Below are 13,386 nucleotides of genomic sequence, written 5' to 3'. Positions count from 1 at the left end.
CCCCACTTCCTCCGCACCACACCCCTGTCCACTATTCTTCGCAGTCAGACAGTTCTTTGGATAAAAATATTGAGAAGCCCTTAGTTTTAGCCTTCTAATGCAAAGACTCATTTAAAGGTCAGTTAGGATTCATTTTTTACTACTGCCTCTATTCATTTTATCAAAAGGAAAGTGTTTTCAACATAGCTTGACACAGTAGTAACAGAGGACTTTGTATTAACATATATATCCTAGGAATAGGTCCCATTCCAAAACAGCTATGATCCTATCCTTAAAGGGTCCTGAGAAATCTATGGTACAAATTACAGTTCTAAATAGGTAAGGCACTATATAAAATGGCACTGTACCAACACAGTTTAGCTTGGAAAAAACAATCTTTGATATTATTTTTGATTACTTCGAAAAGCTACTAGACAACTACAAATCCAGAGTCTTAAATAGAGAGTTGTAAAGGGGTTTGCTTCTCCATTCTAGAAAAGGAAATTAAGCTTCAAAATTCTTTATGTAATCACAAGCAGCTTATTTATCCACACAAGTCAAAACAAAAGATTCCTCAAAGAAATTCCCACTTGGCCAACTCTATACCTCCACACTTCCTGCAGTTCCTAACCTTCGGTGTCACTTTATTTCCCTGCTCTTCACAGCTCTTCTAGTTTGTAAAGATAACAAATAACAAATAAATAGACCAGGCGCAGCGGCTCATGCCTGTAATCCTAGCACTTTGGGAGGCCGAGGTGGGCAGATCACTTGAGCTCAGGAGTTTGAGACCACCCTGGGCAACATAGTGAAATCACATCTCTACAAAAAAAAAAAAAATACAAAAATTAGCTGGGCATCCTGGCATGCACCTGTAGTGCTGGCGTGCACCTGCAGACCTGGCTACTTGGGAGGCTGAGGTGGGAGGATCGCTTGAGCCTGGGAGGCCGAGGTTATAGTGAGCCAAGATCTTGCCACTGCACCCCCACCTGGGTGACAGAGTGAGACCTGTCTCAAAAAAAAAAAAATTAAAGTAAAATAAATAAATAAATATTGGCAGCTTATTTGTTTATTTTATGTCTATTTCAAACTTGGGTGGTTCACAAAACCCAAAGGAAAGCTCAGATTTCTTCAGCCTCAAGCTTAGGAAAGGAACCAGCTTCCCATTACAATCAAGATTCTTATTTTCACTAGGCTACATAAACATGACATTTCTTTGACAGAGTTACATATTTTCACATGATATCTACTTTCTGCGTATATGTGTTGTGGTTTTTGTAAATAACAAAGCCACGTTCAGTGGTCTGTAAACCTGCCAATGACAACTTCATGACAAGACCTTCACTCCAGAAATGACCAGAACACTTAACATTTTTCTTCTGAAATAGGGCAGAAATTCAACTTACATCCAACTTCTCCTGCTGGACCTATTTTATCACAAGTTAAACTAATCAAAGTATGTTGGTGTCAGTAGAACTAGCTCAAGAAAAAATGAAAATACTAAAAAAAAAGTTTCTATAATAAAAACTATGAATTTTATTTCATTATTTCCTTACTAATGTATTTCCATCTGAAAACTGAGTCAGTGTTCCCAATGAGTAAGATTAGCAGTATTTTCAAAAGAATCCAATTGAATTTAAGAACTCAGATATAAACACTCAATATTTTTTCCAGTGAAGTTCTAATGGATAAACTTTCAGTACTAACCAAGTTCACTGGTTATTTATTATTTCTATAGTCAGTCTAATATCTTCATTATTCCCTGAACATACTCTGGTTAGTCCTGTCTCTGAACCTTTGCTTATTCTGTGCATCTTGGAATGCTCTTTTTCACATATTCAAACCTATTCTCTATTTTAAGAATCAGCCGAAACTCACTTCTCCATAAACTCTTAACTGTACTGCCCCTATTATGAATCCATAACAATACCTACTACCTAAACCTCTCAAATGACAATAATTTGAAGAGGCAGTAAAGCAAAGAGTTATGAGCACAGATTGTAGACGTAGACGGCTAAGATTAAATCCGGCTCTCTCACTTTATAACCTTAGGCAAGTTAATTAAGATCTGTGTGTCTTCATTTTTTCTCCTGTAAACAGGGCATAATAATAGTAGCTACACCACTCAGTCCCAATACTTAAGCTGGAAGTGCTTTGGAGTATTGCAATAATTAATGCAACAGCTGGAAAAAAGTAGAAAGTGTTATCAGATAAAATAATAAATGCAATTCAGATGTTAGATTCACAGGCTACAGCTTCGTTATATCCTGCGGATAAGATCTAAAAGCCTGACAATGGGTTTAGTACTATAGCAGCTTTGAATAATGTCTGGGAAACAGAATTAGTGTCCTGTTACGCAGAAATCCATGTTGTGGTTCATCTAGGTAGAGAATAAGACAATATTCTACTTATACTAGGCTCCACTCATTAACAATATGTGTGCCTTAAAATACATTGGTAAAAACAGAAGGATTTAGGATGTGGCTTCAGAGAAGATGAAAAATGAGCATTTATTTATTATATATCCTTGGTACTAATCAGTTTAACAGTAGCAGGGTGAATGGCAAATATTTCAGCAAGAGAGACCACCCCAGGGATAAGAAGGGGGCTGACATATCAAGACAAAAAGGCACTATCATGTTAATACTTCTCCCCAAAAAAACCAAAGGAAAGGAGGAGAATACAAAGTAAACCAAGTACCAGGGAGCATGGACATCTTTTCTGTTTGTAACTCAGAACTTAAGGCCCGTCCCAGTGACTGACCTTAAATGAAATGATGCAAGTTAAATGAATAGTATAAGCAATAGTAATAAATGTAAAACACTCCGGGTATTCATTAAATTGTGCCAGGATAATTTGTTAGCTTGTAAGTAGAGTAAAATCTCAGACCCTTCACAGGTCTAGACATTTGTGCAGAACCAGATAGGAGTTAATGCAGAAATAATGCAATCCCCTTAGTAAAAAGGTGGCAATATGAAAAAGAAGGAAGGAAGTTTCAATTGATAGAAGCAATGAGAAAGACCAAAGACAAGAGGAAGTGCTGACTTATTTTAATGAGTTAGAATCTTAGACACCAGAGCAGCACAAAGGAGTCTGCAACATGATTAATGGCAAGTCACCAGTGTGGATGTTAATGGGAATGAAACAATATGAAGAGGACACCTAAAGCTAATTGCAGACAAGTATGAATAAGATGCCAAACAGTTCATTCAATTGCCTAAAAGTAAATATGGAATAAACTCTTTATCATGTGAGTAGCAGGTTTCCTTTCAGCCCTTTAATTCTTTGGAAAACTCTATAGAGAAATAATTAGAGAAGGGTAATGTAAATGTTCTCAGAGACAGCAAAATCTTGGCAACATTATTTCCTTTTATTGTCTGGCTTCTGAAGAACAATAAAATATAGTGATTTTCACTCTGAAGAAGAATAAGAAACTAAAATCTTTGCCAAACTGCTTTAAGTATTTGAAAATAGTCACATAAAGTCCCAGAGAAAATCAAATCCTGCACTTTTTCAAACATTCCAAAAGCCAAGAGATGAAAAAAGAAAGTATTTTGTTTACAAGTCTCATAAGTTCCCCTGCCACCTACCCCCACCTGCCCTCCCTTTGTGCACAAACATTTGCCCTGGTAAGAGATTATCTACTTGAACATACTGAAGACCTTTTCTAGGCCTTTCATATACCTGGTAGGCTCTCTTTTCATCCAATTTTTAATCATCTCATAGAGAATATTTGGTGTGTGCTGGTATTCAGCTTGTTTGCATTAATGATGGGAGTTTTTGGAAAATACTAATTGTGATTGTATGTCCTAATGAATGTGTCCTCTCTGTGTCTCTTTTTGAAGTCATTTCTAAGTGCTAAAATTAACTGTAATGCTCAAGCAGTTTGGTACAATTGTGTGTTAAACCTTTGCAGATAAAAAAACCATAAAAACAGTAAATGAAAAATTTGCATAACAAAATAAAAAAACTATGTCCTCAGTCATGATGGAAATCTCCTAGGACAAAGAAATGTTACCCTGACAACAATACTGTTGGTAAACTAAAATGATTACAAAATTATTGCATTTAAGCAGAGATACTAGAAGACTACTTGTAGCTATAACTAATACAGAGCACTCACAGGAATCTGGTTCAGAAAGACAGCCTGAAATTCTATCTACAAAATTATTGCACTTAAGCATAGATACTAGAAGACTACTGGTGGCTATAATGAATACAGAGCACTCACTGGAATCTGGTTCAGGAAGACAGCCTGAAATTCAACCTACAGCCTTTTGCAAAACTGCATAAATACCTTTGCAAAACTCAATTTCTAACTCCTTTTCATTCATTCAGCAACAATTTCACTCCTTTTATTGTTAGTTGACGCACAATAATAATACCTACTTATGCAATGCGGAGTGATATTTCAATACATGCATACAATGTGTAATGATCAGACTAAATAGCACATTCATTACTTCAAACGTTGATCATTTCATTGTACTATGAACATTCAAAATTCTCTCTTCTAGCTTTTCGAAAATATAGAGTAAATTACAGTTAACTATATTTACCCTATTGTGCTACAGAACACCACTACTCATTTAGTACTATCCAGCTATAATTTTGTATCCATTAACCAATCTCTTCCCATCCTTCCTTCTCACCTGCCCTTCATGGCTTCTAATACCTCCAATTCTACTCTTTTTTTTTTTTTTGAGACGGAGTCTCACTCTGTAGCCTAGGCTGGAGTGTGGTGGTGCAATCTCGGCTCACTGCAACCTCTGCCTCCCAGGTTCAAGCGATCCTCCTGCCTCAGCCTCCTAAGTAGCTGGGATTACAGGTGCACACCACCACACCCAGCTAATTTTTGTATTTTTAGTAGAGACGGTGTTTCACCATGTTGTTAAGGCTGGTCTTGAACTCCTGACCTCGTGATCTGCCTGCCTCAGCCTCCCAAAGTGCTGGGATTACAGGCGTGAGCCACCACGCCCGGCTCCAATTCTACTCTTTACTTTCATGAGCTCGAATTTTTTTTTCATCTCCCACATATGAGTAAGAACATGCAGTATTTTTCTTTTTTTTTTTTTTTTTTTTTTTTTTGAGACGGAGTCTCACTCTGTCGCCTAGGCTGGAGTGCAGTGGCGCAATCTCGGCTCACTGCAAGCTCCGCCTCCCGGGTTCACGCCATTCTCCTGCCTCAGCCTCTCCGAGTAGCTGGGACTACAGGCATCCACCACCACGCCCGGCTAATTTTTTTGTATTTTTAGTAGAGACGGGGTTTCACCGTGGTCTCCATCTCCTGACCTCGTGATCCACCCGCCTCGGCCCCCCAAAGTGCTGGGATTACAAGCGTGAGCCACGGCGCCCGGCCCCAGTATTTATCTTTCTGTGCCTTATTTTACTTAACATAATAACCTCCAGCTTCATCCATGTTTCCACAAATAGCAGGATTTCATTATTTTTCATGGCTGTATAGTACCAATATTCTAAAGCAGTTCCCCTGTGTTTTCTTCTAGCAGTTTTATAGTTTCAGATCTTACTTTTAAGTCTTTAATCCATTTTGAGTTAATTTTTTTATAAGATGAAAGACGGGAAGTCTAGTTTTGTTCTTCTGCATATAGATATCCAGTTTTCCCAGAATCATTTATTGAAGAATATATCCTTTCCCCCAATGTGTGTTCTGGGCACCTTTATTGAAAATCAATTGGCTGTAAATACATGGATTTATTTCTGGATTCTCTGTTCTGTTCCACTGACTTAATGTGTCTGTTTTTATACCTATGCTATGTTGTTTTGGTTACTATAGTTTTGTAGTATATTTTGAAGTCAGGTAGTGTGATGCCTCCAGCTTTGTTCTTTTTGTTCAGGATTGCTTTGTCTTCTGTGATTCCATATGAATTTTAGGGTTTTTTAAAAATTTCTGTGAAGAATATCATTGATATTTTGATAGGGATTGCATTAAATCTATAAATAGCTTCAGGTAGTACACTCTTGCTTTTTAATATCTTCAAATACTGTTATCTATTAAGAATACAAAAAACCTGTATTAAGCTATTCCTAAACTTACAATATTTATCAGAGCACTGGCCATTCAAGTTCTAAGTCCAAAAGATATATCATAGTTTTAGACAGTTGGAACTACAGTCTAACTTGCAAAAGTAGATGGAAATAGTTCTATTCTCAGCACACACAATGCAAACATTATAGGAACATCCACTCAGTGGAAGTCAAAAGCAAAACTGTACTTTGAAAGGCAATGAGTACCCATCTATTTGAATGGCTAAAATACACAAACAAAAAAACTGACAATACTAATTGCTGGCAAGCATGCAGGACTTTCAAAAATTACTGGTGTAAGTACAAAATAGTAGAGACACTTTGGAAAACAGTTTGACAGTTTCTTATAAAGTTAATTATACCTTTAGTATATGAACCAGCAATTCCACTTCTAGGTATTTATCTGAGGGAAATGAAAAGTTATAGTCACACAAAAACTTGTACAGAAATATTTATGATAAGTGATATTAATAATCACCAAAACCTGGAAATCACCCAAATGTTCTTCAACTAGTGAATGGATACACTATGGTACATTCTCATAATGGAATACCATTCATCAATAAAAAGGAATAAACCACTGACATCCAAGAACATGGATGAATCTTAAATGCATTATGCTAAATGAAAGGAGCCAGGGGCAGAGAACAGATCAAGGGTTTGCCAGGAGCTGGGGGCAGGAGGGAAGGGCTGACTACAAAGGAGCAATACAGGGGAATTTTGAGGGGGTAATAAAACCATTTTGCATCTTGATTATGCATGTATCAAAACTAATAGAACTATTGCACATCAAATGAGTAAATTTCATTGGATATAAATTTTAAAATATGCAAAAAAAAATGTTTTAAGCAATGAGGTCTTACTAGATTCAATTTTTAAAATGTTGCTGGAAGGATGCCTCGGTGACCCACAAGCAACTATTTCAACTGAACTGTGGCACTAACGTCCACAGGGGACCCAACTAATGATTGAGGCTTTTTCAAAGTGACTGTTACATTTAAGGTAGCAGAAAGTTATTAATGCTTCAGCTGATTATTGTATAAGGAGTTGTGGAACATTTTAGTATTTAAAATGCTATTTCACTAAAAGGAGTACAATCTTTTCTTTTCCCTTTGGCTCCAACTTAAGTCTCAGGCTGCAACTGCTCCCATGTACAATGAGGGAGAAGAGGAAAAAAATGAAAGATAAAGATGTATAGGATTACTATCCTTTTTTCATATGCAATTGTTTGTTTCCTTTTGAGATTCATCATTAAAAACCCTGTTTAAACAAAGACCAGGAAAATGCATGTAAATACAACTTTCAATCTATCTAATCTATCCAACAAAGAACTTCACCCATTTCCACAAGCCTAGGATTGGATCCACAAAAATTACAACATTCCTGATTTTCGAATTGAAAAGAAAAGGAAAAACATCGTCAAAATCAAGAGTAGGAATATACAATTCAAACCTCTTCATGTACATCGAATGATTCTTTAAAAAAACCAACAAACTGGCCGGGTGTGGTGGCTCACATCTGTAATCCCAGCACTTTGGGAGGCCGAAGTGGGCAGATCACTCGAGGTCAGGAGTTCTAGACCAGCCTGGCCAATATGGCAAAACCCCGTCTCTACTAAAATACAAAAATTAGTCAGGCATGGTAGCATGTGCCTGTAATCTCATCTACTCTGGAGGCTGAGGCAGGAGAATCGCTTGAACCCAGGAGGCAAAGGTTGCAGTGAGACGAGATCGTGCCACTGCACTCCAGCCTGGGTGACAGAACAAGACCCTGTCTCAAAACAACAAACAAACAAAAAAACCAACAAAACTATATTATCTTGACTACAGGCCTGATTTCCTAAGTATATGGTGTATTTCAAAATGTACTTTTTATTGGACCATATTTTATGTTTTAGGTCTGAAGAAAAGGAATCTCAGAAAAGCCTCATTCTAGGGAAGAGGAATTATCAACACAAGAGTTTTTGTTTTGAGAACCTTACTCTAGAGTAACATTAATACTCAAATTACATTTCACATTTATGTTATGCCAAGGTATTGCCACAAATCTTTGGAAACTTCAGAAACTTAATATTAAAGCTGATGAATTTATTTAAACTAGACTTTGTAGAGATGTGTAGTATTAAAGCCACTACTTTTAAAGAAAAGCTTTAAGCTTTGTTTGAAAATAAAAATGTATCAATTAAAATTCCCGGTCACAATTTACTAGAGCAAAACATTTCTTCAACTTTATGGTAGACATATGAAATAAATGGGGCAACATAACCCAGGTTTTGTAGAAAATTTTCTGTCTCACATTTAAAAATCATGTTGTTGGTGCTTGTCCCTGGCTCACTGCCAGTTTTCCACAATTCAGAGATAATTCATCTAATTAATGAGACAAGATGACAAGTTCTGGAAAAGGTTGTAAAGGCTAGTTTTTACTACTAATAACAATGATGATATTACCAGCTATTAAGCATATACTACACATATATCAGACATCACACAAGAAACTGGACACAAATGGCCTCCTTTAGTGTTCACCATAATCCTGTGATGCAGGTACCTTAAGCAAGGAATCTGAGTGTCAGATAGATGAAACAAATCATACAACTAATCAGTACCAAAGAAGAGATTAAAGCCCAAAATGAGTAACTCCAAAGTCCATGTCTTTTCACTCTAAGAAGCCAACAATCAGACAGACCCAGAACACTTTAAAATCAAACTTTGCTGCTAATTAACCAGCTCTAGGACCGTTAGTGAGTCTAACTGCTCTGAGTTTCAGTGTCTCCATGTACAAAATGTGGCTAATTCTTTTCATCTATCATGAAAAATAATTAAAGGTCAAATTATATATGGCCATGTATATTGTTTTTGGTTTACAAAAACTTTTTTTTCATTGAGCCACTGGTGTATCTAATAATCCGAATAAGTAAATCAGAAGGCAATTTCCTTTGAAAATTTTGAATGTATATACTACGTTTTAAGGGAAAATCGTAGGTTTTAAATTGCTCAATGATGGCAAATTTTCTCATATTTCTCCACATTTCTCATAGTGGCTTAGCACAGTAGTGATCAATAAATAGCTACAAATGTCTGTTCAAATCAGATTCCATTTTATAAAATAAAATTAGAGCTGGTCAATTTAAAAGACAAAGATCTTCAAGATTCAATGAAAACCCACAAAATCCAGCTACAAAAGACATAAAACAGAATTATACCTAAAGTTTAAAAGTAACTGAATGGAAAAAGATGAAGCACGTAAATACTAACAAAAGAAAACTAGTGTAGATAGCTACATTAATTAATATAAGACAAAATAGATGTTTAGGTAAAAAAAAAAAAAGCAATATAAGCGGACAAGAGATCTGGTCACTATATAAAAAAATGTACAATTCATTAAAAATATGTAGTTCTAAATTAGATATATATCTAATACTGTAGTCTCAAAATATATAAGGCAAAATGACAGCAAATATATTTAATATGGTTATTTCTGAGGATGAAATGAGATAAAAATGTGACAGTATCAGAATAGGATATTTACTGTTTTATCTCCCCAGATGTCCTACTTTTCTTGAAATGTAGAAAATGCTCTCAGAAATTGATATCAGAAACGAGAAATGACAATAAATGCTCTAAAATAAGGGACTGGGGAAGATTAGGAATTAGAGTTGGTTAAACTACAGCTTTTTACAATTTTCTGGCAGAAAGGACCTTCTTTTAATCCAGGATTGGAATAATTCAACAAGTTTCCTGAAGTCATAAAAAAAAGGTAGAAGAAAGAGAGAAGTCTAGTCTAGATTACAGAAAAATATTTACTATACAGGATCATGTACTCAAATACTTTCCTCATTAGCATTCTAAACACCCTTATTCTCTAAAAGTTCTTTTTTTTTTTTTTTTTTTGAGATGGAATCTCACTCTATCACCCAGGCTAGAGTGCCATGGCACACTCTCAGCTCACTACAACCTCCGCTTCCCAGATTCAAGCAATTCTCCTGTCTCAGCCTCCCAAGTAGCTGGGACTACAGGCATATGCCAATATGCTCAGCTAATTTTTGTATTTTTAGTAGAGACGGTGTTTCACCATGTTGGTCAGGATGGTCTCAAACTCCCGACCTCAAATGATCCACCCACCTCAGCCTCCTAAAGTACTGGGATTACAGGCATAAGCCACCATGCCCGGCCTCTAAAAGTTCTTTGTTACCTTCCACTATGTATCCTCTACCGTGTTCCTGGAGCATTGTTAGAGAAAGTTACAATATAAAGACCTGGTCTGTTAAAGGTTTTACTTTCACTAATTCCCTAGAACTGCTTCTAAATCCTTAGATTTATCTTATTGTTTCCATATCCATTGCCAGCATTGGCTATTCCAAGCTTCTCTTTAAGTTTTCCATCCCACTGTACAACCAGCAAATGGTTGCAACTTCATGGAAACTGAGACCTTTCTTTTTCTCTCTTCCTCCTTTTTCCCACCAACTTAACCTTCCCTCCAGTTTCAGGCTAGCCAGCTCCTTCCAAGACCAAACAATCCCTCCAACTGCACTCTTTATCACATCCTCTCCCAGAGCTCTTTCCAGGACTCTACTCCGCCCACTCCCATTGTCCCCCTCCTTGAGCCTTTTCAAGCTTTCACTTTTTACAGAATTTACCTTCAAATATGCATTGGGTCTCTCACAATTCTCTGTTTAGTATCCTGCTCCATTTAACTAGCATTTATTTTCTAAATAAAATTTCTCAAACAAAAATACAGACTGCCTCCTTTTCTTCACCACATGTTTTCTTCTTAATGCTCTGCAATCTTTTCTAAACTCTACTAAAAATGCTCTCTCAAAAGTTACTAATCCAAAACAAAACAATAGCCTTCTCAGGCCATATTCTGCTTAACCATTTTGCAGCATTTGACATACTGATATCCCTTCCTTTTTGAAACTCTTTCTTTGGTCTTCATGTCACTGGATAAATCCATGAGCATTTATTGAGGATTTTACTATGATCAAGTCCTCTCCTTATGCTTCCACTTCCACATGGCAGATCATCTCGGTTCCCAATGAATCCAGGGAGAGACAAGTCTTAGCTACTCCAGTCATCCCCATCAAGGCCCCAAACATAGGCGTGAGGCCATTTTAGATCCTCCAGCTGTAGCCAATCTACCAACACAGCCAGAGTAAGCCCAAGAGAGACCAGGAGAAGAACCATCAGAATGAGAAACAAATCATTGTTATTGTTTTCAGACACTAATATGAAGAATGAAGGAGAAGACATCACTACGGGGAATATTACGCATAACTCTATGCACATAAATTCAACAACTTTGATGAAATGGACCAATCTCTTGGAAACCAAGCTATCAAAACCTAATTCAGATTACCTAAATGGTCCTATACCTATTAAAAAAATAGAATTTATAGTTTAAAACCTTCCAAAAGAGAAATCTCCAGGCCCAGATGGCGTCACTGGAGAATTCTACTAAGCATTTTAATAAGAAATAACATCAATTCTATAAAATGTCTTCCAGATAACAGAAGAGGTGGGAATCCTTTCCAATTAATTCTATAAGGACAGCATTATTTTGATATCAAAACCAGATAAAAACATTACAAGAAAACTACAGAACAATATTCCTTGTGAACATCTTGGATCAAAAATCTCTCAACAAAATAACCAGTAATATATAAACAACAAATTGAACCCAGCAATATATAAAAAGATTAAGTGGGATTTATTTCAGAAATACTGGTTCGACACTTGAAAATTAATCAGTGCAATTCATCCTGTTAGCAGACTAAAGAAAAATGCCATCTCATCTCAATTGATGCAAAAAAAGATTTTAAAAAATTAACATCCATTCATGGGAGAAGTGCCCAGAAAACTATGAATAGAAGGAAACTTTCTCACCCTAATAAAGGGTATCTATGAAGAAACTACATTTAATATTACACTTCATAGTGAGAGACTAATTACTTTCTCCCAAGATCAGGAACAAGGCAAGAATGTCCTCTCTTGCCACTCCTGTTCAAAATCATATTAGAAGTCCCAGATAGTGGAATAAGGCAAGGAAAAGAAAGAAATGGTCTTCAGATCAAAAAAGAAACAAAACTGGGCTGGGGTAGTAGCTCGACACGTATAAAATCCCAGCACTTTGGAAAGCCAAGGTGGGAGGATTACATGAATCCAGGAGTTCAAGACCAGCCTAGACAACATAGTGAGACCCCATCTCTACAGAAAAATAAATAAATAAATAAATAAATAAATAGCCAGGAATGGTGGCACATGCCTGTAGTCTCGGCTATTCCTGGGGCTAAGATGGAAGGATCACTTGAGCCCAGGAGGTCGAGGCAGTAGTGAGCCATGATCACACCACTCTACTCCAGCCTGTGTAACAGAATGAGACCCTGTCTCAATAAATACATAAATAAATACTGTCTCTATTCACAGATAACATGAAAGCTTATATAGAAAAAAAATGTTTAATCTATTACAAAAATTCCTAGAACTAATGAATGACATTAATAAGGTTGCAAGGGCTGGGCCCGGCAGCTCACACCTATAATCCCAGCACTTTGAGAGGCCGAGGCGGGCAGATCACCTGAGGTCAGGAGTTCGAGACCAGCCTGACCAACATGGAGAAACCCTGTCTCCACTAAAAATACAAAATTAGCAGGGCATGGTGGTGCATGCCTGCAATCCCAGCTACTCGGGAGACTGAGGCAGGAGAATCACTTGAACCCAGGAGGCAGAGGTTGTGGTGAACTGAGATCGCGCCATTGCACTCCAGCCTGGGCAACAAGAGCGAAACTCCATCTCAAAAAAATAAAAAATAAGGTTGCAAGATACAAAATTAACAAACAAAAATCAACTGTATTTCTATGTGTTATGAATGAACAGATGGAATTTTTAAAATTTTAATACCACTTAGAATAGCTCCAAAAATATGAAATACTTACATACAAAATTAATGTGTATGACCTTTATGCTAAAAACTACAAAACATGAAAAAAGAAACAAAAAGACCTAAAAATATGGAGAATAATGTAAACAATTAGATCTATAGATTTAATAAATCCCAATCAAAATCCCAGAAGGATTTTTTTATAGATATTAACAAATTGATTCTAAAATATATGTGAAAAAGCAAAGAAACCTCAATAGCCAAATAACAACAAAGCTGGAGGACTCACAATAATTGATTTCAAGACTTACTATAAAGCTATAGTAATCAAGACATGGTGTTATTGGTGAAAAGAAAAAAGAAAAAAACCTACACAAAAGCCAATGGAATAGAGAGCCCAGAAAGAAACCCTCAGAAATATCTAACAAATTCAATTTTTGACAAGATTAAAAGGCAATTCAATGGAGAAAGGATGCTTTTTTTAAAAAA

At 36.4% G+C, this 13,386-nt stretch overlaps 1 protein-coding gene across 1 annotated transcript in view; it reads right to left on the bottom strand.

Moving 5' to 3' along the window:
* The window catches only part of MEGF9 (multiple EGF like domains 9), a 120,974-nt gene that overhangs the window by 65,770 nt on the left and 41,818 nt on the right, over positions 1–13,386 (bottom strand). The gene's annotated exons all lie outside the window — the stretch shown is intronic.

This window comes from Symphalangus syndactylus, chromosome 3 (genome assembly GCF_028878055.3).
Source record: "Symphalangus syndactylus isolate Jambi chromosome 3, NHGRI_mSymSyn1-v2.1_pri, whole genome shotgun sequence".
NCBI lineage: Eukaryota > Metazoa > Chordata > Mammalia > Primates > Hylobatidae > Symphalangus > Symphalangus syndactylus.
The sequence above is the reverse complement of the archived record's forward strand: the minus strand, read 5'-3'. Positions and strand labels throughout refer to the sequence as shown.